This window comes from Ictidomys tridecemlineatus, unplaced genomic scaffold (assembly GCF_052094955.1).
Source record: "Ictidomys tridecemlineatus isolate mIctTri1 unplaced genomic scaffold, mIctTri1.hap1 Scaffold_295, whole genome shotgun sequence".
In the NCBI taxonomy this organism is placed as follows: Eukaryota; Metazoa; Chordata; class Mammalia; order Rodentia; family Sciuridae; genus Ictidomys; species Ictidomys tridecemlineatus.
In genome coordinates, this window is record NW_027522374.1 from 237642 (window position 1) to 254335 (window position 16694).

A 16694-nucleotide genomic window follows, 5' to 3' on the forward strand; every position below is an offset into this window, starting at 1 on the left:
GTTAACAGCACCCAAAGCAGCAGAGTATGCCTGCAAACAGAGTAAGCTTGTTTATTTCCATCTGTTTCGAGAAATTTTAAATAAAATAGGATGTGGGCTTACAAACAAAGGTTAAAATTGACATGGAAACTCAGTTTCTAATTGAATTAAAAAGAACGGGGAACTTGAAGAACTTGATTCCCACATACCCCCACTCCCGTGACCCAAATCACAAGATCTTATCTGTCAGACCCTTTGGTGGTGGGAGCGAAGTGGTCCAGAAGGGGAAGATCTGAAACTGTGGGGGACACATTATTTTTTTTTAGGTTTCATATACAGATGCGGTTACTCTCTGTGCCTGCAGGTGTCAAGTTAAGAAGGGGAGCAATGAATAAGAATGCCACCACCAGCAGCTCTACAGAGGAAGCAAATGCCACAAAGTGGAAGTCATCAAAGAGTTTTTCGTGCACATCACCAAAGAACATAGTAGGTCTAAAAATAATGAATTGGACCAAGCTGAGACCAAGTGTTTGGGGAGAACTCTGCTTATATTGTGATTAAATGTTGAACCTTTGGAGTCAGATGCTCTGGATATGAATCTAGAGCCTGCTGCTTACCAGCTGTGTGACTTCAGAAAAGTACTTAACCTCTCTGTGCACTAGCTTCTTCCTCTGCAAAATGGGAAGAATAATGGTATCTATCTCTTTAAAGTTGTTGAGATGACTAACTGAAGATTTTAGATACTAAAAGATTAGAAAATTGTTTGGCAGTTAACTCTAAATAAATACTAGCCATAATTATCTTTTCAGCATTTGAAAAATACTATTTGCACCAGGCACAGGGGTGTACTCCTGTAATCCCAGCAACTTGTGGGGGCTGAGCTAGGAGGATTGCAAATTCAAAGCCTGCCTCAGCAACTCAGCAAGACCCTGTCTCAAAACAAAAATTTTAAAAAGGCTGGAGAAGTGACTCAGTGGTTGAGCACTCCTAGGTCCAATCCTGGTGCCAAAAGAAAAGAAAAAAATATTATTTGCAAGTTAATTGGCCATTATTCTTAAATAAGTATATGAAAGAGGTTTATTTTATTCCTTAGTAGAATTTTATCTCTTTCTTCTTGGCATCTCCCCTGCTCTTGCCCTGTCCATCTAATTTCCCATTTTTATGTTGCAGAATCAGAATGGTCATGAACAGGGCTGGAGAGAATAGAGAAAAACCATTCTTTTTCTTCCTGTTCTGAGTTCTCAATTATAATGTGCACAGTGAACACAAGTTCAAAAAGAAGTCAGAGAGATCAAGGTGGCCAACATAATAAAAGACAATAGGGGAGAGAATCAGAGAAGTGAGAAAGGCTGGAATACTTTAGGGCTCTAAGGTAGAAAAGAGAGAAGGGAATTTTGAAAATTGTACATTGAGATATGAATGGGTTTGTTTAAGAAGCATAAGTTTAGGGCTGGGGTCATGGCTCAGTGGTAAAGCACTTGCCTAGCATGTGTGAGGCACTGGGTTCGATCCTCAGCACTTTATATAAAAAATAAAGGTCCACCAATAACAACAATAAAAAGGTTTAAGAAAAAAAAGAAGCATAAGTTATTTAGTTCAGTTGCTGAAATGAGAATTTCAAAAATATAATATGCATAGTGAATACAAGTTCAAAAAGTGAACTTGTTTAAAAAGAATTTTAAAATGTGACTCTCTTAATCAACTGAGCCACATGGGGCTCAGTATTTCTTTAGATTCTGGAGGCAAACTAGTGATTGATTAGAAATTTAACTTCATCATAGAAATTGCTTTAGGAACTGTCTGGATTCTTTAGCCACGTTAGGACTTTAATAAACATTGTTCTAAAAATAGAATAATTGCACTATGGAAAAATCATCACCATATTGAGTTTTGTTCTGAAGGTATTTGCTAGGATGAGATTTGAGAGTCTAGGTTTTCTAGAACCATATCTTTGCTTCCGAAGAATTTTTTAAAGTCAAATGAGGTCATTTTCTTACATGATTTTGGAGACAGCAAGCTGAAGAAAGCAAAACAAGGCAAGAGACAAAAACCAGTGAGAATTCCAGAAATAGCACACACAAACACCCTGCATGAACAAAATCATAGACCGATAATCCAGACTAAGCTTGTACTGTCATGTGTAACTAATAAAAACAAATTTAAAAAATTAAAAAAAAAACAGATCCTAAAACAGGGATTCATATACTTGTTTGGATCATATATGGATCCTGTGTAATGAGAATGTAATTCTAAAGATTAATTCAGTGGTGTTTTGTTTGTTTTGGTACTGGAGATCAGACCAGTGGTGCTTAACCACTGAGCTACATCCCCAGCCCTTTAAAGTCTCACTAAGTTGCTGAGGCTGGCCTTGAACTTGTGATCCTTCACCTCATCCTCCCTAGTCCCTGGGATTACAGACATGCACCACCATGTCAGGCTCATGTTATTTTGAAAATATAGTTTCATTCCATACATTTTCTTCTACAACTGCCACATTAGGAATTTTCAGAGAGAGAGACCTTGACTAGGAATAAGCAGGTGCTTGGCATACATGACAGAAAAGAATTTCAGAACATGCCAGTCAGAGACAAAGATTTGCTTAGGAAAGAAGATATGCATTCAAGGGAGAATGTGGTTATCTAAAAAGAAAGACATCTTTTGGGGTGAAGTAAGAAATACACATTCGAGGGAGAATGTGAGCCATCTTCAGAGAGATGGTCATGAATGACACAAGACAGAGAGGGAACACTTAAGTTTAAATTCAAAGCAATAGACACAAAGTTAAAAATAATATACTCCAAGCACAATACATAAAAACTGCTAAGAAACTAAAAATGATTTGCTGTGGGTAGGGTTTGTTAAAAGAAGTACAACTTTATTTATTTATACTTTGAAATAATTTCAAGCTTACAGAAAAGTTGCAAGCATAACTCAAGGAACCCATACATACCTTTTACCCAGATTCATCAATTGTTAATACTTTATTTCATTTGCTTTGCCATTTTCTGTCTCTTACCTCTATATGTATATAGTTACAAATGTATAATCTTTCTTTAGCCCTTAGAAGTTATACATAGCCTATCACTTTGCCCCAGAATATATCAGTTTGTATATCCTAAGAACAAAATCTCTTACACAACCATGATCAATTTCAGAATATCAAACACTGATACTTTTAATCTATATAGAAATTTTGTTGACAGACCTAATAATCTTTTTTTAAGCATGTTTTTCATTCTGCACAGGATCCAGTGTGAGATCACATATTGTATTTTAAGAAATGTAACTAATTTCCAAATCTATGAGAACAGTTCCCTGGAAATTCTTTTATACCTACATGTAGCTACTACATCTTTGTCAGTAAATTAATATCTGATATTTGACCTGAACTTGCTATAGATTGGTGTTATTTGTGTGCATGTTCTATTGATGTGCTTGATACCAAAATCACCCTTTTATTCTGTAGGTCACTTAGAAACTTGAAGTTCATAATAGAGCCTCTGGGAGCAAACAAGAAACATCGTCTTAAAATTGCATCTCTTTCTGGCACATTTTTCTTTACAGTTGGCTTTTGACTCAGACTGTGCTGAAAGTTATTATTGAGATTGAGTTTCTTCTCTTAGAAGCATATTGCACAGCTACATTTTGGTAAAAGACAAAAACGTGTGTATCTTATACTACTTCATTATGACTAAAAGACTTGGACAATTCAGAGTACCTAATATTTCTATGTCAAGCTGGCTTTGTAGCACATTTTACAAATATGTAGTATTGAGTATTGCACAGTAGTACAGTAGGAGGGAGTTTTCCTAAGTTTTAATGCAAAATAAAATTAATCTATCCTTGATTGACTTAGCTATGTCCTAAAATGAAAAATATTTAAAATTACCTCAATTTAGTTTTTTGTTTGTCTGTTTGTTTTGGTATTGGGGATTGAACCCAGGACAACTTTATCTCTGAGCTGCATCTTTGCATTTTGATTTTTTTAAATTTTGAAACAGGGTCTCACTAACACACTTAGGGTCTGGCTAAGTTGCCGAGGCTGGCCTCAAACTTGCAATCCTCCTGCCTCAGCTTCCAGAGTCACTAGGATTACAGGCATGAGTCATCACATTCAGCTTCTCATCAATATAGTTTTAAAAGAAATATGGATGCAAGTTTTCTCTCAGTAGAATATAAGAACTACTAGGAAAAGAAAATGTTCTGTTCTTTCAGTACTTTTTCAAAATGCTGTCTAGGCACATGGTTTAGCCTGTCAAGATTTGTAATGACAGTTGGATCAAATGAATATCTGTACAGATCATACCTTTCTGAAGGTTTGGGTATGCCAACTTTCTGAAGAATAGTTTCCTTAGCATGTGCAAAAGCACGTGTGGGATTTTTTGACTGAAAATGGTGATGTTTCCATGTGGGCTTGTGGCTGGGGCGTCCAAACCAGCCTTTGCACACTGGATCTGATTGTAGTTGTTTTTGAGATTTACCAAGAGACTTGCAACATTAAGAGGGAGAAAGGAGTGGGAATTGGCAACCTGTGGTCACTGTAGACACTGTCAGGGGACTAGCCCAGGACTTTGTTCAGATTTTTTTTTTTAATATAGCTCTGCTAGTTATGAGAAAAGATCTTTTCTTTGTGGCTATTTCTGTCTCTCCTTTTGCCATCTGCATACTGGCTGTAAGTGTTCCCTGAGGGTTTTTGCAAATAGCATTGTGAATGTGCTGCTAGCCATAGTTAGATATCTTTCTGGAGTCCTTTCATTGGTCTGAAGCACAAAGGTGTTTGATTTCATCACACCACATACACAGGGGATGGGATGACAAAGGACCACCTGAGGTTTGGAGCATCCTCAATCCTTGCATATCTGAGGAGTGCTTCCAAACATGTCAATTGGCAGCAATGGAGAAAGCTCTTCAGGCAGTCACCTGGACTCAATGAAACAGTAACACAAGCAAATCAAAACATGAATTTTAAAAACAACAAGCAACCCTAGAAGAAGGGTGGTAACAGAAGGGGAGTGAAAGGATCATGAGTATTGTCCTGCTCTTTGAGTGTCTGAGACTCTTGGGAGATAGCTTTATTTTTAGCTTGAGAAGTGTTTATTCTCATGACAAAACATGTCTATTTCCCAAAGTGCTTTTCACCATTAACTCAAATTCATACATTTAAAAATTAATGTGACTATTTTTATTACATGAAATTGCAATATATATTTATGATAGAAACTAAGGAAATAGAAAGCAGCAAAAGAAATAAAAACATAATCTTTCCATTCATCGATAACCATAATTGACATCTTAGTATACACACAGTTCTAATCTTTTTATCCTAAACATGCTAAAGTTTTTAAAAATCAAAACCATATTATGCTGATGAAGAAATGCAATTGTCTTTTGATTAACGGATATTTTAAGATCTTTTGTTTCCCCTTTGCACTTCAAGTCCTTCTGGAGTTCGTATGATTTCTGGTGAGCTCCCTCGGATGGAACCACCGACCCTCATCTCAGCAGTTTCTATAGGCAAACTGCAAAATGCTGGGCATGTAATGTATTTCTAGAGAGCTGCATAGGATGAGAAGCGCGCCCTTTGTCTCCAAGGTCATAATGGCTCTGCTGACTTTAATTCCTTTCACTGGAGCTAGTGAGGACAACTTGAAAATGCAAGAGAGAATGAGAGCCCCCTGCCCCATGATCCCAAATGAAAAACAGAGAGAACACAGAAATCCCCTTACGCTTTACCCCCACGTCGCTTTTGTGTTGTTCTTGCCAACACGGCAGCCATCCTGATATATATATATATATATATATATATATATATATATATATATATATATATCAGCTACCACACTTGTCCCCATCACACTGGACGCTGATCATTCGCTCTCCACAACTATGGGGAAGGTGAGCCAATCCAAGTGCCATACGTATCTATCAAGTGTCTACTCTGTGGGGGATGTTCCTTCAGGCTGACCATGTGCTGTCACCTTGTTCCCACTGCAGATCATATTCTATGAGGACCGGGGCTTCCAGGGCCGCTGCTACAAGTGCAACAGCGACTGTCCCAACCTGCAGACCTACTTCAGCTGCTGCAACTCCATCTGCATGGACAGCGGCTGCTGGATGCTCTATGAGCAACCCAACTACCAGGGCAACCAGAATTTACTGCGGCAGGGGGAATACCCCTCCTAACAGCAGTGGATGGGCTTCAATGACTCCATCTGCTCCTGCCGCGTGATTCCTTATGTGAGTCTTGCTTCCACCTGACTGATGTGAGAGGTCAGCTCCTGTCAGTTGTTTGTTCCCAATAGTGTACTAGAGCTCACTGTAAAGACAGCAAGATCCTACCTTCAAAAAAAAAAAAGAAAAAGAAATATATATATAAAATTGATCTCCCCATATATATATATATATATTTTTCTTCCTTAAGGACCTCAACATTACTTTGGAGCATAAGAAATTATGACCTTTAAAAATAAAATTGGCTGAATAGAGATATAGGACACCCATCCATAAAAAGAAGGAAATTCTGTCATGTGTAAAGACATGGATAAACCTAGAGGACCTTATGTTAAGTGAAATAAACCAGACACAGAAAAACAAATGCCTGTAATCTCACTCTGAAGTGAAATCTTAAAACGCTGATCTCATAGAAAGGAGAATGGTGGTACTAGAAGCTAGGGAAGTTGGTAAGGAGGGAAGGTTTGGGGACATGTTGTTCCAAGGATGTATAATCATAATAATCACAGGTAGGAAGAATAAGTCCAGAAATCTATTGTACACTTGATGATTACAGTTAATGATTATATATTGCATTCTTTTTTTTTTCTCACTAGGGATTGAACCCAGGAGCATTTTACCACTGAACTACATCCACAGCCCTTCTATTTTTTTTTATTTTGAGGCAGGGTCTCCCTAAGTTGCTTAGGGAATTGAACTTGCAATCCTCCTGCCTCCGCCTCCCATGTTGCCGGGATTACAGGCATGCGCCATCATGCCCAACTATATATTGTCTTCTTAAGTTCTAAGACAGTGGATGTTAAGTGCTTTCACCACAAAAATGATAACCATGTGTGGATACCCATATGTATTAGCTAGCTTTAACCACTCCACAATGTATACAGTATACGCTTAAAAGCATCACGTCGTGCATGATAAATATTACAAATTTACCTGTCAATTCAAAAATAAATAAACTTTAAAAATAAATTTAAAGTTCAAAACATCTAGGCAATCTCTAATTTAAAAAAAAAAATTCATCTTGCTCATTCAAGAAAAAAGCCCACACAGGTAATTCTTTTTTAATGATAAAACGTTAACCACCCATGCGAGAGCAATGTAGGTAGAACATCTCTGATTGTACCACTGGTTCTCTTCACTACCCTCCATGACACACTGATCCAGAACATAGAACACTGTGTTTCGGCACCTGTGGCTTTCAAGTGATCATCATCAAGTAGTTTCTTAAAATGAAAGAGACAGATAATTGATTAGAATTTCATGGGTCTTGGTTCTCACCAAAGTGCTGCTTCATGTTTCTTAGTCACATGAAACATGTTTATACTTTGTGATGTAACCAAATCATGTGGCATGGCAAAGAGATTCAAGAATAGAAAGAGGCCCTGGGTTCAATTCCCAGTGCTACCAATAAACAAACAAACAAACAAAAGAACAAATAAATAAATAAAATTTAATCTAGAAAATTTTTCAGATGCACAAAGAGATAAAAATAAGCAGAAACCCAAATTGTACAAATCACTTGGCCAAATATCCTTTGAAGAGACGTGAGGACCAGAGTAAATAGGAATCACTGTATATCATGAGTGCAAGATGGAACCTTAAAACAAGCTGGATAGGTCCCAGTTCTATGAGGCTGAAATGCAAATGGGAGTTAAAATTCTATCTGCAGACACATTGATCAGGGCTGTGGAGAGTGGCTACTTAGGAGAGTGGCTACTTACAAGGGAAAAACACTACTATTCCCTGTGTTTCAATGCTAGTTTTTGTTTTGTTTTATTTTGTGGTGCTGGGGATTGAACCCAGGGGTTTAGTGCATGCCTAAACTGAGCTAAATCCTCAGCCCTCAATGCTAGTTTCTTCTGCAAGATCTCCAGTTCACTGGTCAGGTCAGCTTTATTTTAATACTCTTCCTAATTTGTTAGAACAATAACACAAGGAGTAGGATTAGGGAGAAACTTTTTAGAGGATTGTCGGAAAAGCTCACTTCATGAAAATAAAAGGCTGACTGTGTCAGTATTGTTTGTACCACACATATGTGCCGTTCATTTTTGTTCTTTTGTTGATTATCACAACAGACCAGCTTGCACAGCATAAGGTTGTATGAGAGAAGTGACTACAGAGGCCTGGTGTCTGAGCTCACAGAAGACTGCTCCTGTATCCACAATCACTACCATCTCGACAAAATCTACTCCATCCATGTGTTGGAGGGCTGCTGGGTCCTCTACAAGATGCCCAACTACAGGGGGCAGCAGTACCTGCTCAGGCCAGGAGACTACAGGTGCTACCATGACTGGGGCACAATGGACGCCAAAGTCGGTTCTCTGCATTTGTATGAAGCAGTGCTTTTCTTTGTGATCCACATAGAGATGCAATAAATAAACAAACTTTTTTTCTGGCACTAAGTGGCTCTTGCTTATCATTAAGTAATAATTGAATTGTAAATACTCAGTGACTCCTAGACAACTTACCTGACCCTGAAAGGTGTTTTGAATGTCCACTTAATTCCTGTTGGTCAGGCATACATTCCTGTCTGGGGAGAAGGCAGGTTGTTCCCACCTTCCTACAGTCTGAAGGAGAGAGGAAAGATTAATATAATGAACAACTATTAGAACCCACAGAGAGAAGAAAATGCATAATCTACTGTGGCTGGCACACCAAACACAAGAGATTGCTGGAGGGCAAGGGTGGCTGATGTCTCAGATAAGACTAGTCAAGGAAAGATGTATAAAGAGAGGGTTTTAAGTGGAATTTTCCAAAGCAGAGAAGGGCAAGACTCCTTGATTAGATCATCATAATAAGAAAAGTGCTAAACAAGAATTAAATAGCCTAGTTTCTTATGCAGTCTCTACTACTAATTAGAGTGACCAACTCAGCCCAGTTTCCCTGGGACTTTCCCAGTTTAAGCGCCAAAGGTCTTTGGACCCTCAGTTTCAGGGAGACCACTGTGATTAGTTACCATACTTTCTAGCTTATCCCTTTGAGCAAGTCGCTTCTATCTGCTTTGTGTCTAATTTCACCTTATGTAAAATAACAACCAATAATAAATGCCCACTTCACTAAATCCCAAAATGGGAAAGATTGTGAATACAATTTAAATTATCATATCAATGCAAATGTAAGGAATCCATATGTCCTTAGTATTCCCTCAAATTCAACAGCACCATATGGTTATCATTAGTTTGCATGCCACTGTGAATTTGTATTGAGATGCAATTATCAAAGACTCAGTTGTACAGCATAAGGTTTAAATATGTGCTACTGTGCCTGTCATGGAATTTCTTCTCACTCAGTAGAGCAGCTCTCCTGGAATATTTCCAAGTCATATATCTGATCAGATTCTATAGTTGAGAATATATAAATTTTGCAAATTTATATAAGCAAAATTAATACTCCATCCCTATTGACTTCTTTGTAGAAATTGATAAGTTCTGATTCTAAAATTCATATAAAATTGTAAGTGATCCAGAATAGCCAAAACAATCTTGAGAAAGGACAAAATTAAAAAAAAGGAAGTGTTCGCATTTCCCAGTTTCAAAACTTACCACAAAACAACAATAATAAAAGCGTGAGGTGCTAGCATAAAGACACACTATAGATAAGTGGAAAGAATTAAGAGTCCAGAAGTAAACCCAGGTCCAACTGAGTTTTGCCAAAATGTGAAGATCATTCATGGAGAAGGAAGAGTCTTTTCCACAAGTGGTGCTTGGACAACTCTACATCTCACATGCAAAAACAAATGAATCTGGATATCTTACTAAAAATGAACTCCAAAGGGAGTAAAGACTTTAAGGGTTAGAACTCAAACTATAAAATTCTTAGAAGAAAACATATGCATAAATATTTGTGACCTTTTATTAAACATTGATTTCTTAAATATGACACTAAAACAATTTGCAATGAAAGAAAAAACTTGAACTTCATCAAAATTTAAAAAATTTATGCACCAAAAAACACTATCAAGAAAGTAAATTAGGTAGAGGGAAGTGCAGGCAAGGAAGAGGATGTGGGAACAGGAAGGATAGTAGAACGAAACAGACATTATTTCTGTATGTATATACGTGACAGCATAACCAAAATGATTCTACAACATGTCCACTTAGAAAAATGAGAAATTATATCCCATTTATGTATGATATATTAAAGTGTATAAACACATTCTACTGTCATGCATAACTAATTAAAACAAATAAAAAATTTTAAAAAATAAAGAAAGTAAAAAGATAGCTCACAGAATGTGAGAAAATATTTCCAAGTCATATATCTGATCAGATTCTAAAGTTGAGAATATATAAAGAACTTTTACAACTCAACAACAAAACTAGAATGACCCAATTTAAAAAACAGGACAAGTATTTGAATATACATTTTCCCAAAGAAGATATATAAATAGCCAACAAATAAATTAAAAAATGCTCAAAATCAATAGTTATTAGGGAAAAAGCTAATCAAAACTACAATGGGATACTACTTAATGTCTATCAGGGTTTCTATAATGATCTTTTTAAATCTTCAAAACAGAAAATACCTAGTGTTGGTGATAATGTGGAAAAATTGGAAACTTCATAAATCATAAATGTGGGAACGTAAAATGGTACAGTCTGCGTGGAAAATGATTTGGAAGTTTCTCAAAAAGTTAAACTTACAGTAATCTTATGACCCAGCAATTCTACCCTGGTATATAACCAAAGGAATTGAAAATAGATATTCAAACAAAAATTTATGGCATAAGTCCTCATAGTGGCACAATTCACAATAACCAAAACATGGCAACAACCCAAATATCCAAATATCAATGGATTTTTATATAAACAAAATGTGATAAATATATAAAATGAAATACTATTTGGCCATAAAAAAGAAATGTAGCACTAACACATGGTACAATATAAATGGACCTGGAAAACATATGTTGAGTTTAAGAAGCAAGACCAAATATTATGCATAATAATATAAGACCATAATATAATATAAGACCATATTTTGTGCAATTCTATTTATAGGAAATACTCACGGCAAGCAGATCTACAGAGATAACAGGTAGATCAATGGTTCCAGAACTCTATTTTAATAAAAAAGAAAACTTAGGTACAAAGTTTCACTGAAAATAATTTGATTAACTTCAAGTTTTGTTTTAATCTGGCTGAATGAAAGATTTAGAAAACTGCATTTTATCTGATAAAACTCAGTAAGCCACATGTCTCCTCCTCTATAAAAGGAGGGGTTTGGACAAGATAAGTTCTAGTTTTCCTTCCAGCTCCAACACTTCAGACTCCATTCAGTTTTGAGGAGAGTTATGCCAATGGTTCAAGGTGGGCTTTGAAGCCCACAAACTTGGTTTTGGGCTTGACCACCTAGAGGATATATGGACTTGAAAAAGTTATTTATCCTCCCTAGCCCCAGTTTTTCTACTTTCATCTTCCCATGAGGAATAAATGAAATACCCCTGTAAATGCTAGCATGCGGTAGAGGCTTAGTATGTTGGAGTTATAACTCCATTGGTTTTGCTAAAGTTGTGCTATGTACATGGACATGCTGTATATACAGATGTTGTAAGGACAAACATCAGAGTAAATGAGTCTTTTTCCAGAATATTTCTCTACTTTAAAGGTATTTGAAATTCTCAGTGTCCTTTTGACAGTTACTTACTACTACTGTCTTAGCAGTCTACACACAAATGGATGAACCAAGAATTACAGATCCCTTTACAACTGGTTAAATGCTGAGATCTTACAGTGAGCCTGAAGAAATCAATCGGTTGGTCAAAATGCTGAAATTTACTGGAACTCCTGTCAGGACCAAAGATTCTCATGATAGACAGGCTATTGGTGTGCTTGGGCTTGTGGAAATTAAAACAACAAAACAAAACATGGCATTGGACCTGATATGAGAAGTGTATGATTTAAGAAGATTTGAAAGTATAACATCTAAAACAAGTTACTGGTATATGGAAAGATAATTAATTCAGGCCTTGGGGCACATAGGCATGAGTTCAATTCTTGCATCCTCCATTCATTATCTACGCATATTTTTATGGATTCGTCTCTCCATGGTGATCATACTGCAGTTAGGCTTGGTCAGTCATGGCCCCTGGCCTGGACTGGGTACTTCAGAGAGCTTCATTCTGGCCTCCTCCAGCTGAACTCTTTCCCATAGCCAGGAGCTGTGTCCACATCTCTCCTCCAAAACCATACTCCTTACACTGGGAGCTCCAGAATTGCCTTCATTTAGACTGAACCTCACTCCCAAGACTTCAGAGGGAGTATTCATCAGGACTCTCCTGCTGAGGACATGTGTAGCCAAGGGGCAGCTATTGGGGGTATGGGATGTGGATGGAGCTCAGATTTGTGAGGATTGGAAAGAAAAGTGTAATCCATGGAGGGAGAGGAGGGTTCTGAAAATGCTACAGGAGAACGCAGATTTTAAACCAAAACATTTGCACATGAGTTGAGGAGGGAGGGAAATAAACCACTAAGGCTTCTAAAAGGCCTCAGGTAAATTTGATATGTCCTAAATGATTTTAGGTTTAGAAGAACCCAGGGTTATATCTGTGTGTTTGTTTTTGCAGTGCTGAGGATGGAACCCAGGACCTTGCCTATGTCAGACAGGTGCTCCACCTATCACTCAGCTACACTCCCAGCCATTGCAAATTTTAGTTTGAGACAGGATCTTTGCTGCTTAGTCTGGCCTCAAAACTGCAGTCCTTCTGCCTCATCACTCACCTCCCTGACCAGCTGCTGGAATTATGGGCATGTGCTAGGCTACTGTACATGGCTGAAGCCAGGGTTGTATTAGATTGATTCAAATGTTTTGATGTGCAAATTTCTTATTTTAACTATGAGTTCCTAAAGGATCTTAAATGGCTTAATTTTTTCTGATTTATAAAAAGGCCTATCTTTTTAAGACTGAGTTCTGTACTTATTTTTAAATGAAACAAATTTTATATATATATATAACTTTAGTGTTATATTCAGTATTCAACTATTTGTGATAAAAAGGACTCAAATTATCTTCAGTCTCCTAATCTATGTCATGCTCTAGGACAGTGGGGGTAGAGGTTGCTGACAATACAAAGAGTTATAACAAAGCCTGTCTTGCAGCCTTGACCCCTTCATCTTCTAAAATACAAGAAACTGATAATTTCTCTCATTTCTCTTCACAAAAATTTTACTGAACTCTTTTTGCTTCCTTTTTTTTTTCCTGTCTATTTTCACTCTCTCAGCCCATCTCTCCTGTCTATTAATTTCTGAGACCTTAACACAACAGGCCTGATTATGCTCTGGTCCATTTCAATGCCCTCCACTTCCCCAGGGAAGCCTCCACTCTGTCTACACAGCTGTCCAGTCTTCCCAGGTCCCCAATGACAGGACAGAACCAGCAGTGTGGTAGTGGGCAAGCAGGAGAAAACATGTGTTGGGACATGAAGTGTAATGTCTGGTCTGTGGACACCCACATGAATGACCTCATGTGGGGGAGTCATTTTTTTTCCAGAATGGGACAGCAATCATTGGTTTAACTGTCATTCATGTGTACGGGGCTCCATTCACACATCCTATTAATTAGTAAGTAGTTATAGGGAATGGAGAAGTGTGGCATGGTGCTTATCCTGGCTCATAAACCTGATGAAGAGACTGAACCTGGGAAAGAAGACACCTTACAAGAAAGACAATGCTTAAGGGCTGTTGGACGGTAATGAAATGAAGGAGTCATGGAATAGAAGGGAAAGAGGAGGAAGAGTCAGTTTGGGGAAGATATTTCCTAGGAAGTGGGTCCTGGACTGCTGTGAAGACTGGGAAGGAGGAGGTCAACTTCAGGGACAGTGAAGATGTTCTAGTCTTTGGGAACAACAACCTTCCATATGCCCAGATCATCACAGATGCTCTGGGGGCGGGGGGAAATAAATCTCCCTTGTGAGCCCTTCTGGGCTGCCAAAATTTAAAACAAATATAGTTTTCAGGTGAATTTTGTCTATGTCCACTATTTCTCTATTTAGCCATAAACATTCAATTAAATGGTAAGTGGAAGGACATGTTTCCTGACTTGTCCTTTTCCAAATTGTTTCAAAGATCTCAAAGCATTTGGAGTGGGTTGGGTATCAGGGATTAATCAGGGGCACTTAATACCTGAGCCATATACCTGCCCCCCCCCACTTTTGTTTTGATACAAGGTCTTGCTAAGTCGCTCAGGGCCTCACTAAGTTGCAGAGGCTGGCTTTGAACTTGTGATCCTCTTGCCTCAGTTTTTTGAGCTGCTGGGATTGCAGGCATGTGCTACCATGAAGCATTTTAATAAAAGTATCAAAGCTACAAGGTAATGAATAGCAAAATAGAAAAAAGGAAGAGGAAGAGAGGGAGAAGGAGAGAAGGAGGAGGAGGAAGAAAACTGCATTAGTAGTATGAAAAAAAGGGAGAAGTTCTGCTGCTAGGCAAACCAGGTCAAATCACCTGATAGACCTGATATAATCACACACACACACACACACACACACACACACACACACACACACACGCACACCAAGCACACACATCTAAACCTCCATTACAGCTGATGAATAAGACTGGCTTCTGTACTATAGTCCCCCAGACACAGTGAGGTGATTTTAGGACAGGGCTGGCCGTAAACTCACGGTTATGTGTTCATTGGAGGATTTTCCTGACTATTGGCATGTTCCATTGCACTCACTCTTGTGAGTGCAGCAGCCACCACTCCAACCTGTAGTCCTGCAGCAATGTGGTCACACAGGTGGACTGCAAGAGCTGGATGCTCTGTGATGAGGCAGGTACATTGACCACCAGGTGCAGGTAGATTTCAATGACTCTATCCTCTCTAAATGCACAGAGATGTTATACCTCCCTTTGCACCCAACTCAACATCACATACAAACACAGAGTCATCGTTTGATGGAGATATCAAAATTACCAAACAGAAAATTAAATCAGTTAAATCAAAGTTTCTTAATACTGTGTGTGAAATTATCCCTTGATCACATTTAGTCTCCATACCACAGGCAAAAGTATAGACATTATGACACCAAAGGTCAGAAATGCAAACATATTATTAATTGATGTTCAAAGGTATGAATACTCACCTGTAGCATTTACTAAAATATTAACAAAGACTCTCTTTGACCAATATTTTAGTCTGTCTTCTCTGAGTCCTCAACCTGACTAGATCTAAACTTGGACTTTCCTCTCTATCCTGGTAGAATCTGGTTAGAACAAGAATACTGCTAAGTTAGTTTAGTGACCATCTCCTATCCCTGGTAACTGTCCACCCTGGCCTGCCTTCAGTAATAATACTGTCAAGTCAGGTTAGCCAAAAATCCAGATATTCTGATGATTTTGGACTTAGTCACATGAAGCCAACTTCTCCCCAAACTCTTGAACCAACACCTTATTTCGAGATATACAATTTCTTAATGTTTCCTCTTAGTGATTTTCCGTCCACTGACCTCCACCATGTTTCTTGCTTACAAATCTCCACATGGCCACGCTGGAGATGAAACCAAAAGCAATTTCTCTTCTCCACTGCAAAACCCCAATTCCATGGTCTCTATACCTATCTCCAAAGTCTGCCTTACCATCTTTGGCAAATGTTGTGAATGATTTTTTTGTTTATCAATATATCTGATTCCATTTTTTGGTCATCAGTATTATTTCACCATTTACTATGTGCTTCCAAATCCAATATTTTGTTTCATTTTTCATTGTCACTCTTATTCTATAAATGGGGAAACTGAGGCTTAAGGTAGTTAATCTTTGTCTTTCCAAAGATTATATGAGCAATAACAGAAACTGCAGAAGTGTGCATGGATGTGTGTAGACATCGCTCAACAAATAATGCCTATTCAACAATTTCACAGTATTGTTAGTATTGCAATGAAAACACTTAAAAAGCTCTGGAGGAAGGAGTGTGAAAGCAAATCCATGGGGCAGTCAGTCAGGGTAGGTCATTCCAGTTGGTGTCATTTGCAAGTGCTAGGTGCCCCACCAAGCCAATTATGCAGGCCTCCAAAGCATCATTCACACCCCCTGCTCTACCCAGCTCAAGTCCCTCATGCTCCAACATAAGAAGCTGACTGCAAGACTAAGAGGACTTGAGTGTAGGCCTCTGGTTGAAGCCCGGACATTCTCACGGTTTTACATTTATTTGCTGAAGCTAACGCTTGAAATTCTTGAGCCAATATTTTATTTCTAGGTATTTTTATGTGATGCTCAGTATGACTTAATTGTTTACCCCAGGGCTCCTTTAAGACTGCTACTGGTTGTGTGAGAGATAGGGGCAAATTATTCAATGTCACACGATACAGGCTAGGAATGGGCCATATCCAGCCTATTACCACCTCCTCCCATGCTTTTCTATCCCACAGAGAGCCACGTCAGAGGCGGGGTGTGGATACTGTGGGAGTTCTGTTCTAGGGACACCTATCCACTAGGGAGTTCACTTTTTATAATAGTCTATCATGAGTCACTGGGGGGATATACAAG

General features: G+C 38.2%; 1 pseudogene across 1 annotated transcript; it reads left to right on the forward strand.

Annotated features, from left to right (window-relative positions):
- The first annotated feature begins 5975 nt into the window (after positions 1-5975).
- On the forward strand, positions 5976-8608 carry LOC144373201 (gamma-crystallin A-like; annotated as a pseudogene). Its single transcript, XR_013432969.1, has 2 exons — positions 5976-6216; positions 8286-8608. The product of XR_013432969.1 is annotated as a gamma-crystallin A-like (transcript).
- The last annotated feature ends 8086 nt before the right edge of the window (positions 8609-16694 follow it).